The 26,391-nt window shown below is 43.3% G+C and overlaps 1 long non-coding RNA gene across 1 annotated transcript; it reads left to right on the forward strand.

The window, feature by feature from the left end:
* The first annotated feature begins 1,880 nt into the window (after positions 1-1,880).
* LOC311434863 lies at positions 1,881-4,044 on the forward strand. The gene is made up of 5 exons (XR_014691783.1): positions 1,881-2,089; positions 2,176-2,353; positions 2,463-2,611; positions 2,784-2,924; positions 3,272-4,044. It is a non-coding gene; the product is annotated as an uncharacterized lncRNA (long non-coding RNA).
* Positions 4,045-26,391: the final 22,347 nt, after the last annotated feature.

Genomic DNA, 26,391 nt, shown 5'->3' on the forward strand with positions numbered 1-26,391 from the left:
CCGGCACTTGGCCTTGTTGAACTTCATGCAGTTGACCTCAGCCCATTGGTGCAGCCTATCCAGATCCTCCTGCAGAGGTTTCCTACCCTCAAGCAGATCGACACACACACCTAACTTGGTGTCATCTGCAAACTTACTGAGGGTGCACTCAATGCCCTCATCCAGATCATCGATAAAGGTATTAAAGAGGACCAGCCCCAGCACCAAGCCCTGGGGAACACCACTAGTGATCGGCCTCCAGCTGGATTTGACTCCGTTTACCACGACTCTTTGGGCCTGGCTATCCAGCCAGTTTTTAACCCAACAAAGCATACGCCAGTCCAAGCCAAGAGCAGCCAGTTTCTTGAGGAGAATGCTGTGGGAGACGGTGTCAAAAGCCTTGCTGAAGTCAAGGTAGACCACATCCACAGCCTTTCCCTCAATATTAGATGTAGGACTAGAAGGTGTTTTGAGCAAATTTGCTGATGGCACCAAACTTGGAAGAGTTGTAGACTCAGATGAGGGTGGAAAGGCCTTGCAGAGAGATCTGGGCAGATTGGAGAGCTGGGTGATCACCAACCGCATGAAGATTAACAAGAGCATGTGCCGGGTCCTGCACCTGGGACAGGGCAACCCTGGCTATTCGTACCGACTGGGTGACGAGATGCTGGAAAGCAGCCCCGCAGAGAGGGATCCAGGGGCGGTGGTTGACAGCAAGTTGAACATGAGCCAGCAGTGTGCCCTGGCAGCCAGAGGGGCCAACCATATCCTGGGGTGCATCAAGCACGGCATTGCTGGTCGATCGAGGGAAGTGATTGTCCCGCTCTACTCTGCGCTGGTGCAGCCTCACTTCGAGTACTGCATGAAGTTCTGGGCAGCACAGTACAAGAAGGACATTAAACTGCTGGAGAGTGTCGAGAGGAGGGCGACGAAGATGGTGAAGGGCCTAGAGGGGAAGCCGGATGAGGAGCGGCTGAGGTCACTAGGCCTCTTCAGCCTGGGGAAGGGGAGGCTGAGGGGGGACCTCATTGCAGCGTACAACTTCCTCGCGTGGGGGAGTGCAGAGGCAGGTGCTGACCTATTCTCCGTAATCACCAGTGATAGGACCCACGGGAACGGTGTTAAGCTGAGGCAGGGAAGGTTTAGGCTGGACGTCAGCAAGAGGTTCTTCACCGAGAAGAGGGTGGTCGCACACCGGAACAGGCTCCCCAGGGAACTAGTCACTGCACCAAGCCTGTCTGAATTTAAGAAGCAATTGGACCGTGCACTTAGTCACGTGGTCTAAACTTTTGGGTAGACCTGTGCGGTGCCAGGAGTTGGACTTGATGATCCTTATGGGTCCCTTCCAGCTCAGGATATTCTATGATTCTATAAATAGTGTAGTCAGAGGTCACGGGGCTAGATTTAGAAAAGTCCTGCATAAAGAAGGGATCTCAGAGAAGAAAATGTAAATAACATTAATATCAAGAAAAGGAATTCTGATTGCTAAATTCTTTATCTGTCATGACTAGACAGATGAAAATCTATGATGGCAAGTTTGCCTTTAAGGTCATTTTCTTTTTTATTCATTTCTTTTATTTATTTGTATTGATTTTTTTAACAGGCTCTGTATTAATTTTGCTCACAGGATGACTAACAGAAATATAACCCTTGTGCACCTTTTGTAGTTAATTCATTAGGTCAGCTGTAACCACTAAGCCCCTTGTCAGGTTATTTCTACTAGCAATAAGGAGCAATAGACCTTAAAACTTTGAAGCCAGGTAGATGAGTTTATTCCACAAGGTCTCTTGGCTCTACCCTTGTTAAGTGAAACCTGCCAGGTGTGGGTCATTTGACCTTTGCTATATAGGAAGCCTGAGGACTTGTGGGGGATTTGCCTCCCCAGGGGAGACTGAGGCTTGGGTAGCCTAGGGTGTTTTTCTCTTGTGGTGAATTGGTCTCAGAGTTCCCTACTAGGCTGCTTTTCCTTCAAGATTTCTGCCCTCTCTGTGAAATAGTTTTAGAGACTCTATGAGCTAGTTACGTTGGTGGTGCCTTCTTCAGAAAAACCCTGGTGGCACTATTTCACTGCGAAGCACTTTGGAAGTGACTGGAGTTCAGAAGACAGCAGGTAAGTGTTCCTGGGTTCTGTGGTTGTTACTGCTGAGGAGTTCGAGTACTTCCTTCACCTTGTCTGTTTTCTGTGAAATTACTTAGGTGGATTCTAAGCTCCCTTCCAAGCACTGGAAGAAAAAAACAACAACAAAAAAGGCCTCACAAACCCAAGTGCACACAGGTCAGCCTGACATTGAAGAAGGTTCTTAAGTATTTGGAAGATGGACAAACGGGCTGTGAGAAAAAGGTGACTAAATCTGAATGCAGATTTGGCCTTGTGGTAAGTAGAAAGAGGTTGGGATGGATACTGGTGGAAAGATTGCTACTTTGACTAAATGGAAATCGTGAGAATGTACTGTTGTTCATAAAAGAAATATTGATTTCACAAGATGCAGGACAAAAGCAGTATGAGGAAAGTCTGTCATCATCCCTTCAGGCCTGGGCCTCAGCTGGGGACTGCTACCTGAACAGGTCCAGCAACTTAAAGAGAATTGCACTTCCTCCCAAACCCTATAAACCCGAGTCTCAGCTATCACGGGTAAGTGTCTTTCTGCGCGAGGTGCGGGGCGCAGAGGCGCTGGGGCGCAGAGGCGCAGATCATAAACCCCACAAAGTTAAGGTAGTTGTTCATCTTGGACAGGGTACGTTTGAATCCAAAACTCATCTTTAGGATAGAAGCAAGCTCTTTATTAAGCCCTTTCTGTTAATAGGAACGTGAGTCTTTCTGCCTGGAGCACAATTCAACAGAGCAGTCAACCAGTTCTTTAGCTTTGAAGGTGCTGAAATGGACCCTGGGTTAAAAAGAACCGGTTCCCAGCCTGCCTCGAAAGGCTTAGGTTTAGTGCTAAAATGTGAGTTTCCTTTCTGGTACGTGAACATCCTAGCCTTAAGATTTTCAGTACTCAGTCGCGGTCCCCAGACTCTCGTGTTTTGAGAGGGATCGTACTCCCCTTACCTAATGTGGGAATCCCGTTTTTGTGCCTCAAGGGTCAATGGTGTAAGGCACTTAGAAATCATTGAGGATTGTGGTTGTTGTCAATTGCCACGGAAATTAAGGCTGTGCAAGTACCTTCTACCCCTTCTTCTTCCCTTTCATTTGTTGTCCGGTTACTACACAATATTACCCATTTGGTGAGGTGTCCTAAAAAAAAAAGCATTATGTCCTAATGTTAACAACTCTTGTTTTTTCTTTCTCTAGGTCTGCCAGTAGCTGACAAGGTAGAAAGATGACCTCTTCTCTTTCATTCTTGTGAAGTTAGAGGCAGTGCCCATTTAAACTGTGGCTGAGGCTCTGCGATGGTGCAAGTCTATCTTACTCCTTCAAATTCAGTGATGCTGCCGGAGTTTTCAGTAATGAACTTTGAAGGATTCAACCACTCTAAAGCTTTTGGACAGTGGCAATTATCTGAAAACATTGCTACAGGTTTATCTTCTTCGTCTACGTTTGTTTGCTCTCTCCATCTCATTCAAAGCAGTCAGGACTGGTTTGCTTCCCCCTTCTCTGGAAATTTGCACTAGGAACCATTGTTAGAATCAGAATCCTGATCTGAGAGCACGATGAAAAATGTTGCACTCCAACTTGGACATTGGAGAGGAAAATGTTCATGTATACGTCAGTATGGTACTCAGACAGCTGCTTACACCTTTTAGCTTTTAAACCTGAGAAGCAACAGGTAGTTTCTACATTGCCCTCAGGGATAGTGTACTCTTTTGTACTTTGCTTCTATACAAACAGCTCAAAATTTTAAAGTCATGTTGTCGCTCATACCACCAAACAACCTTGCACGGCATTACACGTTCCCCCCCAGATAGATCTTGCCCTGAATGCGTGACCAGACAAGGAAATAATGCCGGCACGTGAAACGAACTCGTAAATACATCTCTTTTTGGCTTGTTTTGTTTTGATGCTTTGTGGGGCTTAGCTGTACTTCAGTGAGAAGAATGTCTTCTGGTGTGAACTGAAATTATACCTCTATGCCACAATGTCCCTCTTTTTTTTTTTTTGGGGGGGGGGTTGGGGAGGGGAGAGGAGGGTGTTGATAATTCCTTGTGGCCACCTGAAGGAGTTGTAAAATAATAAAATTTAGGTGAAGGAAAAGTTCCTTCTCTTAATTCTTGTCGTCGTTGTTTTTCTTTTCCGTCTGGTCATAAAATGAAGGTCCCATTTTCTGGCTTTTGGCAGAGTGCAAGCATGCTGAAACAGTTCACGTTACGTAGACTGTATTTGTCTGAAATGATAATATCATACCTATATCTGCTGCAGGCTCAAAAGCAGCCTATGCCTCCTGGACCGTTTTATGCCTTTGCTTTTGTTACTACGCCCTTGTAAGTCTTCAACAGGGAAATGAAATTACCCTATAGAGAAGAAACACCATCCAGAAGAAACTTCAGGTGCTAGGGCCTGAATCTTCACTGAAACCAAAGGCAGGTATCTTACTGACGTGAAGAAAGGGGCTTCAATCTATCCTGGTTTGTTTACTAATGAAGGAGCGTGAAAGAGATGCATGTCCTTGTCTCTGAAGAGGAGGTGAAGGAACAGCTAGTGCAAGGAACACAAAATTCAGTTATGCCGAACTAACAGGTGGTTGTATCCCAGCTTGGAGACTGCAACACAGAATCACCTAGGTTGGAAGAGACCTCCAAGATCATGTAGTCCAAGCTCTGACATAACACTAACCAGTCCTCCACTAAGCCGTATCCCTAAGCTCTACACCTAAACATCTTTTAAAGACCTCCAGGGATGGTGACTCGACCACTCCCCTGGGCAGCCCGTTCCAATGCCTAACGACCCTTTTGGTGAAGAAGTTTTTCCTAACATCCAGCCTACACCTCCCCTGGTGCAACTTTAGCCCATTCCCCCTCGTCCGATCACCAGGCACATGTGAGAACAGACCAACCCCCACCTCGTTACAGCCTCCATTAAGGTATCTGTAGAGTGCGATAAGGTCGCCCCTGAGCCTCCTCTTCTCCAGAGCGAACAATCCCAGCTCCCTCAGCCGCTCCTCATAAGACTTGTTCTCCAGATCCCTCACCAGCTTTGTTGCCCTTCCCTGGACTCACTGGAGCCTCTCAATATCCTTCTTGTAGCGAGGGGCCCAAAACTGAACATAGTACTTGGGGTGCGGCCTCACCAGAGCCAAGTACAGGGGCACAATGGCTTCCTTAGTCCTGCTGGCCATGCCGTTTCTTGTACGAGCCAGGATGCTGTTGGCCTTCTTGGCCACCTGAGCACTCTGCTGGCTCATATTCAGCTGACTATGCACCAATACTCCCAGGCCCTTCTCTGCCTGGCAGCTTTCTAACCACTCAGCCATCTTCAAACTTCCAGATCTAGAGGAACACGTTGGCTGCAGCCTAAAAGCCAAGTGTACGGAAGCTCCCCCAAGCCAGCCAATCTTCTCCCCGTGACCTGCCAGAAAACAGCTGTCCTGGTATCAGCTAGGATAGAGTTAATTTTCCTCCTAGGAGCTGGCAGGGGGCTATGTTGTGGGTTAGGATGAACACCCTGATGTTTTAATCGTTGCAGAGCAGTGCTTACACCAAGCCAAGGACGTTTCAGCTTCTCGCTCTGTCCTGCCAGTGGGCAGGCTGGGGGTGCAGCAGGAGCTGGGAGGGGACAGATCCAGGACAGCTGACCCAAAGTGGCCAAAGGGGTATTCCGTACCATATGGGGTCATGCTAAACCATAGATAGGGGTGCCTAGCTGGGATGGAGGTCCGTCTGCTTGGGGGTAGGCTGGGCATCGGTCAGCGGGTGATGAGCAATTGCATTGTGCGTCACTTACTAAACTGTCTCTGTCTCGACCCACAGGCTTCGTTTTCCTATTTCTCTCCCCCATCCCAGAGAAGGAGGGGGGAGGGCAAGCAAACGGCTGTGTGGTGCTTAGCTGCTGGCCGGGGGAAACCACAACAACAGCAATGTACTCATGTAACCAAATTAAAGCCAAAACTTTCAGCCCGGTCCTTGACCTGAATAGGGAGTGAGGATCCGGAGCCTGGCATTTATACGTGATAGTTTATATGCAGCCAAAGTAAATACTGCAGTCAGAGGTCATGGTGCTAGATTTCGAAAAATCCTGCATAAAGAAGAGATCTCAGAAAAGCAAATTTAAACGACATTAATGTCAAGAAAAGTTTATCTGATCGCTATATTCTATATCTGTCGTGACTAGACAGATGAAAATCTATGATGGCAAGTTTGCCTTTTAGGTAACTTTCTTTTTTCTTTATTTATTTTATTTATGCATATTTATCTTATTTTAAGAGGCTTTGTACTAATTTTCCTCACAGAATGACTAGCAGAAATATGACCCTTATGCACCTTTTGTAGTTAATTGATTAGGTCAGCTGCAACCACTAAACCCCTTGTCAGGTTATTTTGATTAGCGATAAGGAGCAATTGAACCTAAAACATTGAAGCCAGGTTGATGAGCCTATTCCACAAGGTCTCCTGGCTCCACCCTTGTGAAGTGAAATCTGCCAGGTGGGGATCATATGACCGTTGCTATATAAGAAGCATGAGGAGACTTTGAGGTTCAGGTTATTTAGGGTGCTTTTTCTCTTGTGGTGAAACCTGTGTTCTCCAGTAGGCTGCTTTCTCTTCATGTTTTCTACTATCTCTGTGAAATAGGTTTAAAGCCTCTATGAGCTAGCTACGTTGGCAGTGCCTTCTCAGTACAGTAAAACCCTCATGGTGCGACTTCACTGTGAAGCAGTTTGGCAGTGACTCAAGTTCAGAAGCTGGCAGGTTCTGTTCCTGGGTTCTACAATTGTTTAATGTTGAGGAGTTTGAGTACTTCCTTCACCTTGTCTGTTTTTAGTGAAATTGGTTACGTGGGTTCTAACCTCTAATTCTAATTTTGAGAGTTTAACACTAGTGAATGTATTTCTGTGTATGAATACAAATGAAGCTTTGCCTTATTGAAAACCATGTTATTTAGTCCTACGTTAATCTTGATAGAATCTTGAAATAGCAAAAAACATCTTGATTTCTCAAACCATACTTATTAGTAGAGACCTTAATCACTGGCTTAATACTTATATTAATTGAGCCTTAACTTTTAAAATGAATTGTTCTCAAATGTTTTTTCACTTTGGGCTAGAATCTTTCTCTTATGTTTTAGTATAGGGAAAGCTTGATTAGGAAAACACTGATTTCAGGACCTCCTAATAGGCCATCCTTGGAAATAGGTTCTCCATGCATTATTTTTGGAGAGCTGTTGCCTGGATGAAACAGTTTCATTAGGTATTATCTTCAAGCATACTGGACAATGACAATATACATGTATTATATGCTTTTGAAGTAGATATATCCCCCTGTGAAAATCCTCAAAACTCAGTAGTCCATGTTCATATATAAAAACCTCCAAGAGGATCCCTAGAAGACTTTAAATGCACTGATACCTTCATGCGCTAAAAATGCTATGGAAAATGTGTTTTATTAACACTTGCTTCACTGGGAGGGAACTTAGTTCAGGGCCTTCTGGTCTTTAGCTTGATGGGGCCAGGATATGAATGTTTTATCAGAAATTTTCCAAACAGGAAGGGACTTGTCAGCCATTATCAAGCTGATCAGTGATAAAGCAGAAGAATGTGGGGGTATTTCATTTTGAGCCTTGCACCTGGAGTTTGAGAGCTCATAAACAGATGGGTTTCTTCTCATTTTGGAATCAGCAGTCCTTATGAACCTAGCTTAGGCATCCTGAACACCTGGCATGGAAACAACAGAAGTGCTCGTTCAGTGGACTTGGCCACATCAGGATACTTTGATTTCTTTTTGGCAGGTATGTCTTTTTATTTTTGACTATTCAGTGTTTTTTAATATCTCTGACTACTCTAAAGAAACATAAGAAAAACCCAAAGGGTTCAAAACAATTTTGCATTTCTGGGAAAATAGTACTCTCAGTATTAATGTAATTGTATGCCTACAATTTAGAACTAGACCTTCATGAGACATAACAACAGTGAAAATATATTCATATCAACTCAGAAGCTTTTTTTGTTGTTATTCTCACTCAATGATCTCAAGTGTGAGTCTTAAGACATAGAACTGAGTTTCTGGTGGAGTTTCTGATGGAGGTGGGAATGCCCATTCCACCTCAGTGTATTCTGTTTGGCATTGTTGTATTTTTTTACTCTCACATAATCTTAGTTCTTTATACTTGTGACATTGCTAACACCTTCTCAAAACGCCAAGAAAACTGGGGTCTAACCACATTAGGAAATAATCAGTACAGCTATGATAAAGCATGCTTTTTTTCTAGCCTTTGTGGAAACAAATAATGAATTTTATAATTAAAGGGTACTCTACACATAAGAGTACTTAGCTGACAACACTGCAGCTGATTAAATTATGATATAAATATATCCATACCAAATTTTTTCTCAACCTCTAATTTGTCATGTACATTCTAACACAAATCTAATTTTATTAACTACTTCTCTCAGTACACCAAAACATATAACACTTCGCAAAGGTTGTGTTGATGATTCTTTACAATTAATGAACTGTAAATCATAGCAATTATTGGATGTGTCCTGTGTACCAGGACAGCACATAGTACACCTAATATTAAAACATGACTTACACTCATGTATCATAATCATCCATTGATGAATTAATAGCAAACATCTTTCTGAGACAAGATGTCCATTGCTAACTTTTACAGCATTTACAGCAAGTGCCCTAGAATAGGGACAGTGTCCCTAGATGACACCTTCCAGTCCAATGTGTTCTAGAGATGTTGAGTAAGTATTGTTACCAGGAGCAACAACATTTTATATTCTTAGCAATCTGGTGCACTACTTGACTTAAGCTATTTAAGTGGTAAGGGTTTTTCTACTCACACTGTTGCAATAAAGGTTTTCTGTGACCAGACTTCTTGCTAATAAAAAAAAAAAAAAAAAAAAAAAAAACAGAGGGCGCTGCCAATACAGGAAAAGCCTCCATCTCCACATGAGATCACTTCCATAGAGTTTTACTTGAAATTACCAACTCTGTGGTTGACAGGAGAGTTTCTATTTTCATGTTCATTTCAGTTGCATTGCTTTATATACATGTGTATGTATATGTACATACATAAAAAGTAATTATCGCCTAAGAAGCTGAAGTTTTTGACCAGTTTCTATCAGTTTCAGGAAGTATGTTGCTAGAACTGGAATTGGTATTTCATTGTGGTACATGGCAACGATACCCAGGACATAGATGTGTCCCTAAATGTACTTCCATTCTTTTACAACATATCAGGTGAAATCCTCACCCTGGTAAAGTCACTGCAATTCTTGCAGTCAATCTCAGCAGATTAGTGATTGATCTACCAGACTGTATGAACCCCCTGTAATGAAATGTTTCATTAATATTTCTGGGTAGTGAACTGTATTTAAAGGGCATACATTGTAGTTTTCAAAATTAAGTTACTCAACAAATGGATCTAGTGTATTTCTGTTGGAAAAATCAGAGGTGACCACGGTGTCTTTGGAATAAGATGTCTTGGAGTAAAAATGCTGTGCTAATTTATGATAAATAGACTGACTTTCAAATCATAGTAGAAGCTGCTCAACTCTTTTCAAAAGGCGTTGTAAGGCAGTCTGAGGATCTCATCTAGGTTTTATCCCTGGTGGCTGAGAGCTGGGAAACGTGGAGCCAAAGGATATCTGGAGGATCAATAATCTGTAGATAGAAATCACAGAGGATGTCTATATCAGTAAAATATAGGACATGATTTTTGTTTCCTGTTACAGAAGGTTCTTCAAAGCAGTGCTACATTTGTACATATTCCCAGATATTGCATGGGGAAAATAAAGGGGGGCTAGTAGGGAGAAACATCGCGGCTGAGTTAGCGCAGCCGACTTTTTGTAATACAAGCTGAAAACCCAGGTGAAATAGTTCAGTCTTCCCAGATTATGTAAAACAAACTGTTTACTCAGTTATTAGTAGAAGTCAGCAAACTTTTCTATCTTTTGAGTAAGGTTTTGTGTTGTTCATGAACGTATTTCAGTATGGGTGATTCAAAATAAATGCTAAAGCATGAAGTTTAGCTGTAATAATAAAATCTCCCACCATTTTCCTTTTTGCTTCTGTGGTGAACACCCAGTCTTTGAGCCACCACATGTTTTTTCCAAGGAGGTTTCTGTGGCCTAGTACCAGACTTTGACCTCTTATGGGAGGATGTATTGTTATTCCCCTGATTTGTATGGTGAACTGAACGTTTCTGCCTCCACTTCAGACACACAACCTGTTTTGAGACAGAGAGACAGGAAGAAATACCAGTTAAGGGTATTTTGATTAAACAGGACTTGAAGTTGGCATTAGAAGTCTAACAAATGTCATCCAGTTTCAGGGCATTATTACAGCCCTCAGTGAGGTCTGCTGAATTCAGGACAAAGCCTTACTTTGTGGGAGAAATGAAAAGGCTATAAAATCGGTCTACTCACAGTTGTGAATGCATCATCAGTGGGATCTGGGAAGAGACCTCCAGGAAACATGAGATGGCAAGAAGCTCAGCTCTGTGGCGGTAGGTAAAATACTCCCTCCTGCCCATTTCCAGCACACTAAGCCACTTAACATTGCTAGCAAGAGGACAGGAATAAACAGATACAAAGCAGATGTTGTACCTGGAGCACAATTTTACACCACTTTCTTATTTACACATCCACCAGACAGCCCTGATGAATCTGGTGGCAAATGTGAGCAGATTAAAATGTCTATCTTCAAGAGAAATCCTCCTATTAAACGTAGGGTTCTCTTTCACCAGATATATTTTCTGTCATTTGTAGTTCATTGTTTTAAAATTAAGTATGTTAGCTAAAAATCAGTGAATCCAATGCCATGTCTTGTTACAGAGGGTATGCAGAATCATAGAATGCTTTGGAAGGGAGCTTTAAGATAATCTAATTCCAACCCTTTTGTCATGGGTGGGACATCTTCCAATAGAATCGCAGATATAAAATTGAAATAGGGGGTCCCAACAATACTGTACATATAAGAAACAATCTAATAAGAATAAGAAACAAGCTAATATTTAAACAGTTCTTAGTACACATACCTGTCACACACAATTGCGCGCACACAAATAATAAAGAAAAAGGAATGTTTCAATAGTTGTCTTCTCAGAGAGGCTGTGTGACTTAAAAGTAGAAGTCTGTATCATGCAAGGCTGAGGTGTAAGTTGAAATATGTTTGCCCATTCTTTAATTTTTTTCCGGGAAAGAAAAGAACTTTTCTGTCCTGAGTGGTTAATTAGACTTCTTTCATGTGGTCTTAAAGAGTAAAATCTTTAAAGGCAAGTGAGTCAGTATGTTGTCAGCAGTACTTTGCATTGCTGATGTATAGTATCTCATGAAAAGTGATGTATGCAAGGTTGGCCATCTGCTAGAAGGAACTTCAGGACATAATGATAACTTATTTGAGGAAAAGAGAATAATCAGAACTAAAAAAAAAAAAAAACAACAAAAGGATGACCCCCCTATTGTAGTAATAAGAGCACAAGAGGTAAAAGGGCATGCATCATGTGACTGGTGACTGTTTTAATGTGATAAATCCAGGACCTTTAGCGATGTCCTTAAATTCACTGCTTTCAAATTTCAATCTTCCTGATTGTGAAAATAACCTTGAAGCACAGAATATGAATGAGTCGTGTCTCTTCAGTTTAGCTGCTCCAGACTGAAAACAAAAGGGCAATGTAACTCCAAGTACTGATCAAGCAGCAATCTTAGAAACAGGAAGAGTTAGCCTCTTTTTTGATCCTCAAGCTAGCTGCTATTTCATGTTTTGGAGGCCAAAATGTCATTATTCCCAGCAGAGATACAGTGATGCTTATCAGAAGGAAGTAATGGTCTGAATCCCTCACTTGGACTTCTGTGAGGCTCTTATGTACTGGTGCATATTCAATATTTATCAATTCCAATTTTTACTTAATGCTTGATTGTCTTTACATTGTAAGTGCAATAAAAAGGAGATTCAAGTTTAAGTGACGATCAGTCCTGTCAACATTTTCAAATAATTACGATTTTCAAGCATAACAGTGATATAAATGTCTTTGCTATTTCTTACTCCTACAGACTATTGAGAGAGTCAGAAGAACACTTTCCATCAGAGCACTTTCAATCAGAGCATAAAGATAATTACATCATAAAAGAAAAAGGAACCCCAAATACAAATGCTTCTGCTTGAATGTTTCTTGTCACCAGCATCTTCCTTGAAGAGCCTGTCATTTCATTTATTCAGTTTCCAAATGGATGTGTCTGTCTCTCCCCAGGTAGCAGAGAGAATTTGGAGTGAAATTCACTTTTATGTGAAGATGTACCCATTACTTATGATAACTATTCAGGACCAAGTGCAAGAAATGCAGTATCTCAGAGCTGAGAGCAAGGATACAGTAGAGAATTATACTGTCCAGTAAACACTTCTCAAAAGCCTACAGGAAATATTAAACACATAGTTAATGTACATAATAGTATATGTATGTACACTTTGCTCAGCTGAGTTTTGAAAATCTACAGAGATGAACATTGTTAGTCTCTATGGGCAACTTGTTTCATTCCTTAACCAAAACTTTTCTTCTTATGTTGACCTGGAGTTTTCCTTGCTGAAAAATTCTCTCATTCTTCCTCTTTCTACCACCAAAAAGACTAGCTCTGTGTTCCTGATAGCACTCTTCCAGCAGTAGGTTATTACGACTGGATCCCCCTTAAGCTTCTTTGAGGTGAAATCACTATTATGTAAAGATTTAGTTCTATACTTATTTTGTCTATTTAATTCCTCATTTCTATGAATTTATAAAATGCACATTGCTTAACTAGCTTCACAAATCATGAATCAAGAAATAGGATTTCTGTCGTATTGGCTTCTTACTTGAATGTGACTTCAGTTCATTTAAAACAACCTTCTATTCACCCTAATTACTGTTTTTACTGATTAGTTTTCTATCTAATAAGGAAATAAAATATTTAGTGAAATTCAGAAGTGTTTAGTATATATCATCCTTGAAAAATTAAAGCTAGAAGTTAGATTGAAACTAATATTTTCTGTTTACAAATTGATTTCTTAATACAGTGTTTCATTAAGGGAACCCTGGGTTGACACTTTCCAGAATAAATTTGAGACCTTAGATTCTGTTGGACCTGTGCCAAATATGATGGAATAAATGAGCATGTAGTGAAGCCAAACCAATTTGGCCATCTTTATGGCATCATTTTACCACAATGAATGTTGGTGAAAATTAGGCTCTCTATACATATGAGAAGAGCACTGTCTGAAAATGTGATTCCTCCTCTTGATGAAGAAGAGTGGAAATTAATCCTTAGAACCAACAGTGTCCTTTCCAGACGCGGAAACTGAAGTTTTGTTGGTAAGGTAACTTTCCTCATGTGCATGAATGCCTGCTTGAGCCCATAAACTCCAGGCATGCTTTGCCCTTGTGCTGAGTTATATACATATGAGGGTATAAATCACGCTCCTAACATCATATGTAATCTGCATGTATTATTATACCTGCTGGGTACAACGAATATAGTTCTGTTAAATTAACTCCACATAGTGCTTCTTATCATTTTCATCCTGAAAATTAAAATTTGTGTCTACAAGGAATACAAGGGCTACCATCTCTTTAAACTCCAAATTGCAGTATTTGCACTCCATGGAGATGACCATAAGGAACTGTATGATTAAAAACATGCCATACAATCATACCACACTATTACTTCAATTTTGGTTAGGTTTTCACTTTGATCGCAGTTTTCTTTTTGTACCATATACCTGAAAAATTCCATTAGAAATGTGAATCATAAATTAAAAAAAAAGGCTCCAAATGAAAGAAGAAATTAAAAAGGATCTCCTCTTCTTCTCCAGCCATATGAAATAGTAGATAAAACCACAGTAAACACAAACTTTGTATTTAGCTGCTTGGACTTCTTAGGCAGAAGCCTGACACTGGCAAACAGATCCATCAGTGTGTGCATTGCCTGTGTTTTATGGGACCTTGTGATTTAGTGAGTAGTCTGCTAACAGCCAGTTGGCAGCAGTGAGATGGCACATGTGCAGAGAATGCTTGATGTTACAAGGATATGCCAGATTGTGATCTTACAGAGCCTGGTCATATTGTGTGTGCGTAATTATTTTATGCGTATGGGTCTGCTGTGGAACTGAGAGGAAATCTGGGGGGCAAAAGAGCTGCCTCCCTTATTTTGGTCTGCACTCTGCTCTTTTCCTTTGTCTAGGGCCACAGCCCAGGGAGTGAAGTGCTCGCTACCAACTGCAGAGGAAGGTTGGTCAGGCAGCACTGAAGCAAAGTGGCCAAGCTCAGTGCCATGGCACTGGGTGGGATGCATCCACAGGATGCCTAGGGAAGCAGACCCTCATTATGAGGCCACCGCCATCATTCAAGACAGGTGGCTTCAGTCAGGGTAGTTCCTGATAATTAAGTTCCTTTAATATCTTCATCGATGATCTGGATGAGGGCATTGAGTGCACCCTCAGTAAGTTTGCAGATGACACCAAGTTAGGTGTGTGTGTCGATCTGCTTGAGGGTAGGAAACCTCTGCAGGAGGATCTGGATAGGCTGCACCAATGGGCTGAGGTCAACTGCATGAAGTTCAACAAGGCCAAGTGCCGGGTCCTGCACCTGGGGCGCAATAACCCCAAGCAGAGCTACAGGCTGGGAGAGGAATGGTTGGAGAGCTGCCAGGCAGAGAAGGACCTGGGAGTGATGGTGGATAGTCGGCTGAATATGAGCCAGCAGTGTGCTCAGGTGGCCAAGAAGGCCAACAGCATCCTGGCTTGTATCAGGAACAGTGTGACCAACAGGGCTAGGGAGGTGATCGTCCCCCTGTACTCAGCTCTGGTGAGGCCGCACCTCGAGTACTGTGTTCAGTTTTGGGCCCCTCGCTACAAGAAGGACATCGAGGTGCTTGAGCGGGTGCAGAGAAGGGCGACAAAGCTGGTGAGGGGCCTGGAGAACAAGTCCTACGAGGAGCGGCTGAGGGAGCTGGGCTTGTTCAGCCTGGAGAAGAGAAGGCTCAGGGGCGACCTTATTGCTCTCTATAAGTACCTCAAGGGAGGCTGTAGCGAGGTGGGGGTTGGTCTGTTCTCCCACGTGCCTGGTGACAGAACGAGGGGGAATGGGTTTAAGTTGAGCCAGGGAAGTTTTAGGTTAGATATTAGGAAGAACTTCTTTACTGAAAGGGTTGTGAGGCATTGGAACAGGCTGCCCAGGGAAGTGGTGGAGTCACCATCCCTGGAAGTCTTCAAAAGACGTTTAGATATAGAGCTTAGGGATATGATTTAGTGGAGGACTGTTAGTGTTAGGTCAGAGGTTGGACTCGATGATCTTGAGGTCTCTTCCAACCTAGAAATTCTGTGATTCTGTGATTCTGATTGCTGGAAAAAAAACAATATGTTCAAAAAGAATGAGGAGGAGTCAGGGAAGTGCCAGCTGGTCAGCCTGTGCTCAGTCCCTGGAAAGATCATAGAGCAAACAAGACATTTTCGTAGGCAGAAGAAGGTGACAGGGAATGACCAGTGTGGATTTGCAAGGAGAAAATATTGCTCTGCAAATCTACTGCCTTATATTATGAAATGACTGTTCTGGTGGATGAGGGAAGAACAGTAGGTACACCTTCAGTTTAAAATGGCTTGTGACATGGTCTTCTGTGGTATCTTTGGAATGGATGGACAGAAGCCTCAGGAAGCTCAGCAGAGTTCAAGTGCTGCATCCAGGAGGGAATGACCCCATACCAGGGTGTAGGCTGGGGACTGCCCAGCAGCAGCCTCACAGGAGAGGGCCTGGGGCCTGGAGGCCACTGAGCTGAGCACAGGTCAGCAGTGTGCCTTGCTGGTACCGAAGCCTAATCGCACACTGGGTTTTGTTCGCTCTTTTGAAGCTCTTCATCCCCCCTACTTGGTATTTATGACACCCCACCTGCAGTACTGGACCTAGTTCTGGGCTCCCCAGCAGAGGACAGCTGTTGCTGGAGGGAATGCAGCAGAGAAAGGACCACCAAGGCAGGCAAAGCGCTGCAGCCAGTGGTGCAGCAAAAGTTGGGCTTCTCCAGCCAGCAGCAGGGCAGGAACAAGACAAGATCAGACATAAAAATTGATTGTCCAGAGAGTCTGTGGGATGTCCAACTTGGACACGTTCAGAACTTGGCTGGCCAAGGCCCTGAGCATCCTGGCAACTTCAGAGTCAGCCCTGGCATGAGCAGGGGTTGGGCCAGATGATCTCCAGAGACTGCTTAGATCTCTTATTATCCCAAAATTCTATACATAGCATCTGTGAAAGAAGTACACGCTGTATAGACACAAAAAAATCACAGAATCACAGAGAATCACAGAATCACAGAATTTTCTAGGTTGGAAGAGACCTCAAGGTCATCGAGTCCAACCTCCAACCTAACGCTAACAGCCCTCCACTAAACCATTTCCCTAAGCTCTACATCTAAACGTCTTTTAAAGACTTCCAGGGATGGTGACTCCACCACTTCCCTGGGCAGCCTGTTCCACTGCCTCACAACCCTTTCAGTAAAGAAGTTCTTCCTAATATCTAACCTAAAACTCCCCTGGCTCAACTTAAGCCCATTCCCCCTCGTTCTGTCACCAGGCACGTGGGAGAACAGGCCAACCCCCACCTCACTACAGCCTCCCTTGAGGTACCTATAAAAAGCGATAAGGTCGCCCCTGAGCCTCCTTTTCTCCAGGCTGAACAAGCCCAGCTCCCTCAGCTGCTCCTCGTAGGACTTGTTCTCCAGGCCCCTCACCGGCTTCGTCGCCCTTCTCTGCACCCGCTCAAGCACCTCGATGTCCTTCTTGTAGCGAGGGGCCCAAAACTGAACACAGTACTCGAGGTGCGGCCTCACCAGAGCTGAGTACAGGGGGACGATCACCTCCCTAGCCCTGTTGGTCACACCGTTCCTGATACAAGCCAGGATGCCGTTGGCCTTCTTGGCCACCTGAGCACACTGCTGGCTCATATTCAGCCGACTATCCACCATCACTCCCAGGTCCTTCTCTGCCTGGCAGCTCTCCAACCATTCCTCTCCCAGCCTGTAGCTCTGCTTGGGGTTATTGCGCCCCAGGTGCAGGACCCGGCACTTGGCCTTGTTGAACTTCATGCAGTTGACCTCAGCCCATTGGTGCAGCTTATCCAGATCCTCCTGCAGAGGTTTCCTACCCTCAAGCAGATCGACACACACACCTAACTTGGTGTCATCTGCGAACTTACTGAGGGTGCACTCAATGCCCTCGTCCAGATCATCGATGAAGATATTAAAGAGGACCGGCCCCAGCACCGAGCCCTGGGGGACGCCACTAGTGACTGGCCTCCAGCTGGACTTGGCTCCATTCACCACGACTCTTTGGGCCCGGCTATCCAGCCAGTTTCTAACCCAACGAAGCGTGCGCCAGTCCAAGCTAAGAGCAGCCAGTTTCTTGAGGAGAATGCTGTGGGAGACGGTGTCAAAAGCCTTGCTGAAGTCAAGGTAGACCACATCCACAGCCTTTCCCTCATCCACCCAGCGCGTCACTCTGTCATAGAAGGAGATCAGGTTCGTCAGGCATGACCTGCCTTTCATAAAGCCATGCTGACTGGGCCTGATCACCTGCTTCCCCTGCAAGTGCTGCGTGATGACTCTCAGGAGGATCTGCTCCATGAGCTTTCCTGGCACTGAGGTCAAACTGACAGGCCTGTAGTTTCCCGGGTCTGCCCTCCGGCCCTTCTTGTAGATGGGCGTCACGTTTGCTAGCCGCCAGTCGATTGGGACCTCCCCCGATAGCCAGGACTGCTGATAAATGATGGATAGTGGCTTGGCCAGCTCCTCTGCCAGTTCCCTCAGTACCCTTGGGTGGATCCCATCCGGCCCCATAGACTTGTGCACATCTAAGTGCCGTAGCAGGTCACCAAACAGTTCTTCATGGATAATGAGGGCCACATCCTGCTCCCCATCCCCTTCCACCAGCTCAGGGTACTGAGTATCCAGAGAACATCCGGTATTGCCGCTAAAGACTGAGGCAAAGAAGGCATTGAGCACCTCCGCCTTTTCCTCATCTCTTGTAACTAAGTTTCCCCCCGCATCCAGTAAAGGATGGAGATTCTCCTTAGTCCTCCTTTTTGTGTTGATGTATTTATAGAAACGTTTTTTGTTATCTTTAACGGCAGTAGCCAGATTGAGCTCCAGATGAGCTTTGGCCTTCCTAATTTTGTCCCTGCACAGCCTCGCTACTTCTTTAAAGTCCTCCTTAGTGGCCTGCCCACTTTTCCAAAGCTTATAAACCCTCTTTTTCCTCCTAAGATCAAGCCACAATTCTCTGTTGAGCCAGGCCGGTCTTCTTCCCCGCCAGCTCATCTTTGGGCACGTGGGGACAGACCGTTCCTGCGCCATTAAGATCTCCCTCTTGAAGAGCGCCCAGCCTTCCTGGACCCCTCTGCCCTTCAGAACCGCCTCCCAAGGGACTCCACCAACTAGTGTCCTGAGCAGCTCAAAGTCAGCCCTCCGAAAGTCCAATACAGCAGTTTTACTGGTCCCCTTCCTGGCCTCACCAAGAATAGTGAACTCCACCATTGCGTGGTCACTCTGCCCGAGACAGCTCCCGACGATCACGTCCTCCACCAGTCATTCTCTGTTTGTGAAGAGAAGGTCTAGCGGGGCACCTCCCCTGGTAGGCTCACTAACCAGCTGCGTCAGGAAGCTATCTTCCACGCTCTCCAGAAACCTCCTAGACTGCTTTCTCAGGGCTGTGTTGTGCTTCCAGGATATGTCAGGGAAGTTGAAGTCCCCCATGAGTACAAGAGCTGATGATTTTGCAACCTCTGTCAGCTGCCTGTAGAATTCCTCATCCGTCTCCTCATCCTGGTTCGGCGGTCTATAGCAGACCCCGACCAGGACACTAGCCTTGTTGTCCCTGCCGATCCTGACCCAAAGGGACTCGACCTTGTCATTCCAAACCTCGAGTTCTACAACCTCGAAAGACTCTCTAATATAGAGAGCCACACCAACACCCCTTCTATGCTGCCTGTCCCTTCTATAGAGCTTATAGCCAGGCATTGCAGCACTCCAGTCATGAGACTGGTCCCACCACGTCTCCGTGATGGCAACCAAGTCGTAGCCTGCCTGCCGCACGATGGCTTCCAGCTCCCCCTGTTTGTTACCCATGCTGCGTGCATTGGTGTAGATGCACTTCAGCTGGGCCATTGCCTTATCCTCCGGCCTTGCCATTGTTCCCCCTGGCACAGCCCCAACAATCCTAGCCTCAGCCCCATCCCCCTTCCTACCTACTTTAAAGCCCTCTCAATGAGCCCTGCCAGCTTCTGGCCCAGGATCCTTTTTCCCCTAAAAGATAGGGACCCGTCTGCGGCCATCAGGCCAGGTGCTGAGTAAAGTGCCCCATGATCAAAAAACCCAAGATTTCTGCGTTGGCACCAGTCCCGGAGCCACGTGTTTAACAGGTGGGCTTTCCGTGTCCTCTCTGAACCCCTCCCTGCCACCATAGGGATGGACGAAAACACCACCTGCACTCCCGCTCCATCCACTAACCGACCCAGTCCCCTAAAGTCCCTTTTGATAGCCTTGAGGCTTCTCTCTTCGATGTTATCACTGCCCGCCTGGACTATCAAAAGGGGGTAATAGTCAGAGGGGCGTACCAGGTTAGGAAGCTTCCTGGCAACGTCCCTGACCCTGGCCCCAGGGAGACAGCAGACTTCCCTACGGGTAGGGTCAGGCCGACAAATAGGGCCCTGTGTTCCCCTAAGAATCGAGTCACCAACAACAATAACCCTCCTGTCTTTCTTGGTGGAGGCAGTCCTGAGGCGCAGAGTTGACCTCCTCGCCCCAGGCATCCTCCTGGGAACATTTGCTACCTCTTCCTCACACACATCTTCTGTTTCAGAAAATCTTCTGTTGTTGATGTTGTTGAGGAATGCCCAACTTCATGGTAGGGACAGAGCTGCACAGGGCCCTTCATCCACTAAAACTCTGCTCCTATGTGAGCAGGTATGTAAGATTTATCAATTTTAAATGTGCTTACACTATTGCTCATATATGCAGAATCTTCTCATCTTTAAATCATCAAGTCATTTTTTTCCTCACAGAAATAATGAACCACAAGAGATGCCATTAATTATGTACCCTTCTTGATGTCCTAGATTTAGAAATGGTGTGCTAAAACAATGTTTTTATCTATCGATCATCCTTTAAGCAAGAGTTTATCATACTTCCACAAATAGTTCATCTGCAACTCTGGCTAGTATAAAGGTGCTTCCTGTCTGCTTCTCCACAGTAAAAGTTTATTTTCGTTCCACGCCAGTTGGTCCATGGGGTCAGTAGATAAAAGTTCAAAGTGGCTAGGGATGCCTTGTGCTGGTCTAGAAAACTGAAAGTGCTTACACTTTTCCTTTGCCCAAACAAAGACGAGAACTTTATTTCTGAATGTGATAATATCATACAGAAGGTAGACAGTCTGTGTATATATACTTTAGTATGTATGCTACCAGGAGGACCCACACTCTTGTTTACTGTCTCTCATCCAACAAAGAACTGGATAATCTGTTATGCTTCAATTGCTACTAATTAGATATCCATATTCTGACTGATTTGGTGCTATTTCTGTTCCTTATATTTTACAAAAAAATAAAAAAAAAAAATCCTAAATCCAATTATTTTGTATGTAACCTAATTTCCACTAATGAACAGCTGCCAAAAAGACCATTTCATCTGACTAGTGTAATAACAATTTGCTAATGGACAGTGGTATAAGTGAACTGTCCATCATACAGCACTTTCTTAATTAAAACAAAAAATGCCAAATATTTTCCTTCTCCTGAGTTTGATCTTGCCTAAAGAAAGCTGAACGTGCTTTAAAAAATCACAGTAAGTTTATACACAAGATCGTGACTGATACATGACTCGGAAAAGGAGCCAGAAATCAAGGAATGTTACTGCTCAAAATCATCTTGATACTTCGTGCTGCCAAATTGTTTACAACAAAGAGTAAATTAGGTGATAAGGCAGTTCTCCATAGGAATGAGTGCACAAAGATTGAAAGTGACTTCTTGAAAAGTCACTTAAGCCTGTGCCAGAGGACAGGATGGATACTCAGGCCAAGATCAACACAGGACTCTGCAACCACAGTGCTGTTGGGAGACAGTGCAAGGCTCAGTCCTCCTGACCCAGCAACATGATGTCTAAATTCTTATCCTTAAAACCAGGCACAGCATGCAGGTCATTTGTTGTGAAATCTTGAATGGTAAGGAGAGTGTTTCAGAATGTGTTTGTTATGTATTTACCTTACAATTATTTAGTCTTAAGAAGTGGTGTTCTTTATGGCTGAACTATGGCTGCAGGGCTAATTTTATATTTTCCACATATTATTTATTTATTGCTTTAAATGCACCAGCTATGTTGCTAGAGTTTTCATGCGTATGTTCTGCTAGAAACCTGTATTTTGGAATGTTTCAAAAACAGAGAGACCGATTCTTCAGAAGACAGTTCCTTCTATGCCCTGCCTGTGTTCACCTGCCCTTTGAGAAAGAGGGATACCACAGAGTTAGAAGATGGAATAGAGCAGAGGGAGTTTGAGGTGTTAGGTCAAAGTCCTTAAAAAAGAAAAGTGTGAGTTATTAGCTCTGTTAGCTTGCCTCAGGAATTGCTGTGTGTTTTTGTTGTTGTTGTTGTTGTTGTTGTTGTTGTTGTTGTTGTTGTTGTTTTTTCCTGACTTCTCTTAATTTTTGGAGAGATGATGGTTTCCTGTGTGTTGGCAATGTGTGCCTTCCCGGTATCTTCACATCCTGTGCTGGGGGCAGTTTTCAGCACTTTGCTCCCCTGCCATGTATTACTGTGCTTGCAGTATGGTCATGGCAGGTTTGTGGGCAGCCCAGTTATTGCCTGTCTTTCATAACTTCAGGTGGGACAGCACAGAAACCTCATGTGCTTTAGCTCATCCCAGTATCTGCAGCACCAGCACAGTGCCCAGATAATCACTTTTATCCTTGCAGGATTTTGGCAGCTGGTTGCTCCTGCTTTCTTTCAGAGCCCAGGAAATCCAGAATTTCTTTCCTAGACCAGGCAGAAGCAGCCATTACTGTAGCAGTGCCAGGAGCCAGATTTATATGATTGTGAAAGTGAAATTACGAAGAAAGGGTTACCGTGAAAAGAGGGAAATGGGTGTGTGCAAGTTTCTTGTCACTGATTTGTGCATGGAAGAGTTCGAACCACATCAGACCAAGCAGCAGGGTAGGTAGAGGCACAGTAGAACTGGGATGAAGGATGGCTTCTGCTTCTGAAACTGTGCTGAGTGCAGGACTGAGTGCTGGTGTGGGATTAAAGCTGGTTTAGGAGGTTGTTTAGTTCAGCATATTAGCAGCGGCACTTTTCCTGTATGTAGATCCTTTTAATAATGCCCAATATATGGCAATTTTCTCTTTCTGATGTAGATCAGGCAGTGTTCTCTATGTACCTTCCACCGTTTTACTGTGATAACATTTTACAGTTCTTGATTTACCATACTGTCTTTCAAAGAAGATAAAGTGCCTGTCTGTTTTAAAATGCTTAGGTCAAATGATCTGGGTATCAAATGCCTTTTTTTTTTTTTTTGATAGCCCACATTGACACCAGATGCAAATTGTCCATGGTCATAAGTTTAGAGATTCTTATAGTGAAGCCCACCTAGATGTAACGGAGAGTAGAAGCAAATGGATGCGAAGTGCACTGTTGGGCAGGAAAGGATGACCGTGCATTTTAAAAGTTGCTGGGTCCCTTTTCGCATGATTTGGATGCCCCAATTCATTTGATGCCATGTGACTGTTACGCTACTAATTTTCAGCCTTTTTTCTCTTTTTTCTTTTTTGATTCCCTCCAGGGAGGAGGAGGAGAAAAGCTTATGAGACCATGCTGCACAGGAGCATGATTTTGCCTGTGTATCCATTCCTTTCCTAGAGGCTTTTTGAATCCATCAATTGCTTTCAATACAATTTAATGGGGAATCCAAGCACAAAAATATGAAGTTTCTCTAAGGCCCATGAAAACAGGTAGTCAGATAAAGGTGAAGAATTACTGTGGGTCTCTTACTGCATGGCAGTTGGAGCTCGGGCTCTGTTAGGGGGTCCGTGCAGGAGGCAGAACTCATAAAAATGCACCCCTGGTGGCAAAAGCTTTAGTCAGAACAGGTACCTGAGACAGAAATCAATAGAAAACCTGGCTTTATTAGCACTCCTGCTCCTTAACCTGTTTGTTTTTCCTTTACGTGTTGCACAAAAGCTTATTTACACCACTAAGCAGTGGTTTTAGCAAGCGTTCACATCTCACTGGCCTCATTTTGTTTCCTTTTATATATTCAATAAAAGGTTCTCCTCCATCATACACTCCAAATCCCAGCTATTTCCTAGATTGATTTAAGTGTTTTCTACCTTGCACCTCATTATATACCCAATTCTTATTTACAATTTGGTGCACGTAAACAATTTATTTTCTGGGTAAATTACTTAAAGTGGTTGCTGGTACTTAAAGAAAAGTTCTGTCAGACAGATGGAGGTAGGGAAGCAAACAGCCTTGAAAAGCAGGCAGATGTCAGAAGCAGACAAGACAAATAGCCATGATTTTGTTCACGTGCTGTGTGGGATTTCAGGCAATATAGAGAACCTCTAGCCTAATTTAGTTAAGGTTTCTCACTGATGGCAATGAGAGTATTTTTCTCCTCAAGTGAGGACTAAGTGAAAACTGAAGGAGGTTTGGAACTATTTGCAGTTGTTTATGTTTTTGCCCACCAAGATACTTTTACGTTTATTTGCCCTTCAGCCTTAAATTATGTATGAGGGAGAGGAAGTATTTTTTGTTCAATTTGTGCAGTGTCCTGTACCATGTGATGCTGATCCATGGCTTTAGCTTGCATATCATATTGATGTGAAATAAGGCTAATAATGGCAGCAGAAAGAAGCAGCAGCATCTTTTTTTTTTTTTTTTGTGAAACAAATTATATGTTGGGAAGCGTGCACAGACACACCAGAATCTGTGGGCTGAAGGACATTAGCCTGCAAAACTAGGAGAGCAATGTTACTGCTGGTGGCTCTGGGACTATAGCACTGATTTTCATTGTTATTTCTTTAGAAATGTGAATCTCTAGTTTAACACAACATCATGTACTAAACTCCGCAGCATGCAAAACATGTCTTGTATCAGCCAGGAAATATTCCCCTGGATACTTGGTAGTGTAGTAATCATAAAAAAAAAAAAAAAAAAAAAAAAAAACAAAAAAAACCTGTATTGGGCTTAGGAGGGCTTTTAGCATGTGAATCACCATAATAATATTTTCTGCATGAGCATTTATCGTGGCATTTATCGTGTAGAGGACCTAAGAGTGCTCAAGAAATTCATACAAACACCTGTGTGGTGCTTGTGGTGCTTCCTTTTTTTTTTTTCTTTTTACATAATTCCAAGGCTAGGGTTGGCTGATTTTTTTTTAGAAGTATAGCAGTGCCAGTGTAGTAGTGTGTCCAAAAGATTCAATGTTCTTCATTGGAAGCACATGAGATTTCTTTGTTCTCACAATGTTTTTATTGTACTAATCTTCAATTTATGCCTTCTGTTACCTTGTTTGGAGGCAAGGCATGGAATTGTTGAGACATGAAAAGCCTTCCCCTCTCAATCCAATGTTTAGCTCACTTTTTGTTAACTTTTGCAGACTGACCACAGATAAAATGTGAAAAAGTGTTCTCACACTCTTGGCACCACAAGGTGTATTTTGCTTATATCTTTATAGTTAAACTGGTGGCTGGCTTTAGGGACAAGACTGAATTCTCTCCCCCAACATCCTTAGCAGATGAGCGAGGCTTGCAAAAAGGTTTATGGTTCTTTTTTAATTCTTCTTTAGATCTTACAGTGCCATCTATTTCCAAAGTCATCTTGGAGTCATGTTTAGGAAATCTGAGAGGGGTCTGAAACAATGGCAGTGCCTTTGACACCTCATGACATGCTATGGCTGTAGCATATGATGACTTGCTGTAGTCAATACCTTTGATGCAACGTGCTGGGAAGGTGCTATGTGTGGTGAATTGTTGCCAAGCACAAATTGCTACTTCAGTTATACTACTTCTTAAATGGTTTCTCACATCCCCATGAAATACTATGGTCATGTGTGTAAATGCATTGCATAGTTCAGAGCTTTGGGATATTTAAAGTAGCATTTAATTCCCTTCGTGGACAGACTCTAAGTTTAGCACAGTTTATAAAAAAAAAAATAATAAAAATTGATTTCATTTTTAACTGAATTGGAAACAGTTTAGTGAATATGGATGCAGGCAGATTGTGCTGACTGTGAGGATAAGTTTGAGTTTTGTATCTGCTGAAACTATAAAAATCCTAGCATGAACTCAGATGATGCTGGATGTTGCTCAATTTGCTTTAACTAGAAGTGTCTGCAGAAGATCAGATCAATTAAGACCGTCTTTGAGGGCATAAAAAATGCACAGTCCTATTCAATTACTATTGAGCTTTTAATTATTTCCAGGTTAAAGTGAAATGAAAGATTGTACCTGGATTTTCCCCTCTGGAACCAGCTGCCCTCTACCTGGTTAGGAGAAGTGCAGGTGGTTCAAGAAGATGCAGACTTTGGGGTCCAGGCATGAGCCTCTGTCATGAGTAGATCTGCTAGTATAGACATACACTGTTTCTCTTATTGAAGATACTCCACTTAGTACAAAAGATTGCTTTTGGAATGGGCTTTGAAATATCCCAGAACAAAGCAGTACATACTATCTCTGTACCACAGAGCCGCAGCATCATTTTGGTTGGCTGGGACTTCTGGAAGTCCAAACCCTTTGTTCATGCCAGGGCTAACTCAAGAATTAATGTCTTGTTTTCTCTTTCCAATAAATAGTTAAAAATAGTTAAATTATTTCAGCACAGAATTAATTTTTGTTCCCTCTGCAATATTATTTGGTTGGTGTCATTATAGTGAAGTATGTATTTTCTTTTTTTTCCTCATCTCACAGTTATGGGTTTATTGACTGCTGAAAATAACAATTATGAATTGCTGTCAATGCAAAATATGGGCTACTTCTCTATGTTTGAGACCCCAAACTTTCTCTAGTCTAGAATCCAAGCAGCTCGAACCATCTTATTCTGTAAAAATGTGAGATTCAGAAGATATGTCTGACATCTTTTTGAGGTAAGAAAACACAGTTTCCAAAGAAGCCCTATAATATCTAATAATCTCATTTTTCTCACACTTTTCAAATATCACATTCAGTGGCAATTAAGATTTTTCAGCTTTTGGAGTGTCTCAAAGTGATATTGAGCTAATGAAAATTAATTTTTTCTTCTGTTGGAAAAGTAAAATAAA

Source organism: Aythya ferina, assembly GCF_964211825.1.
Source record: "Aythya ferina genome assembly, chromosome: 3".
NCBI lineage: Eukaryota > Metazoa > Chordata > Aves > Anseriformes > Anatidae > Aythya > Aythya ferina.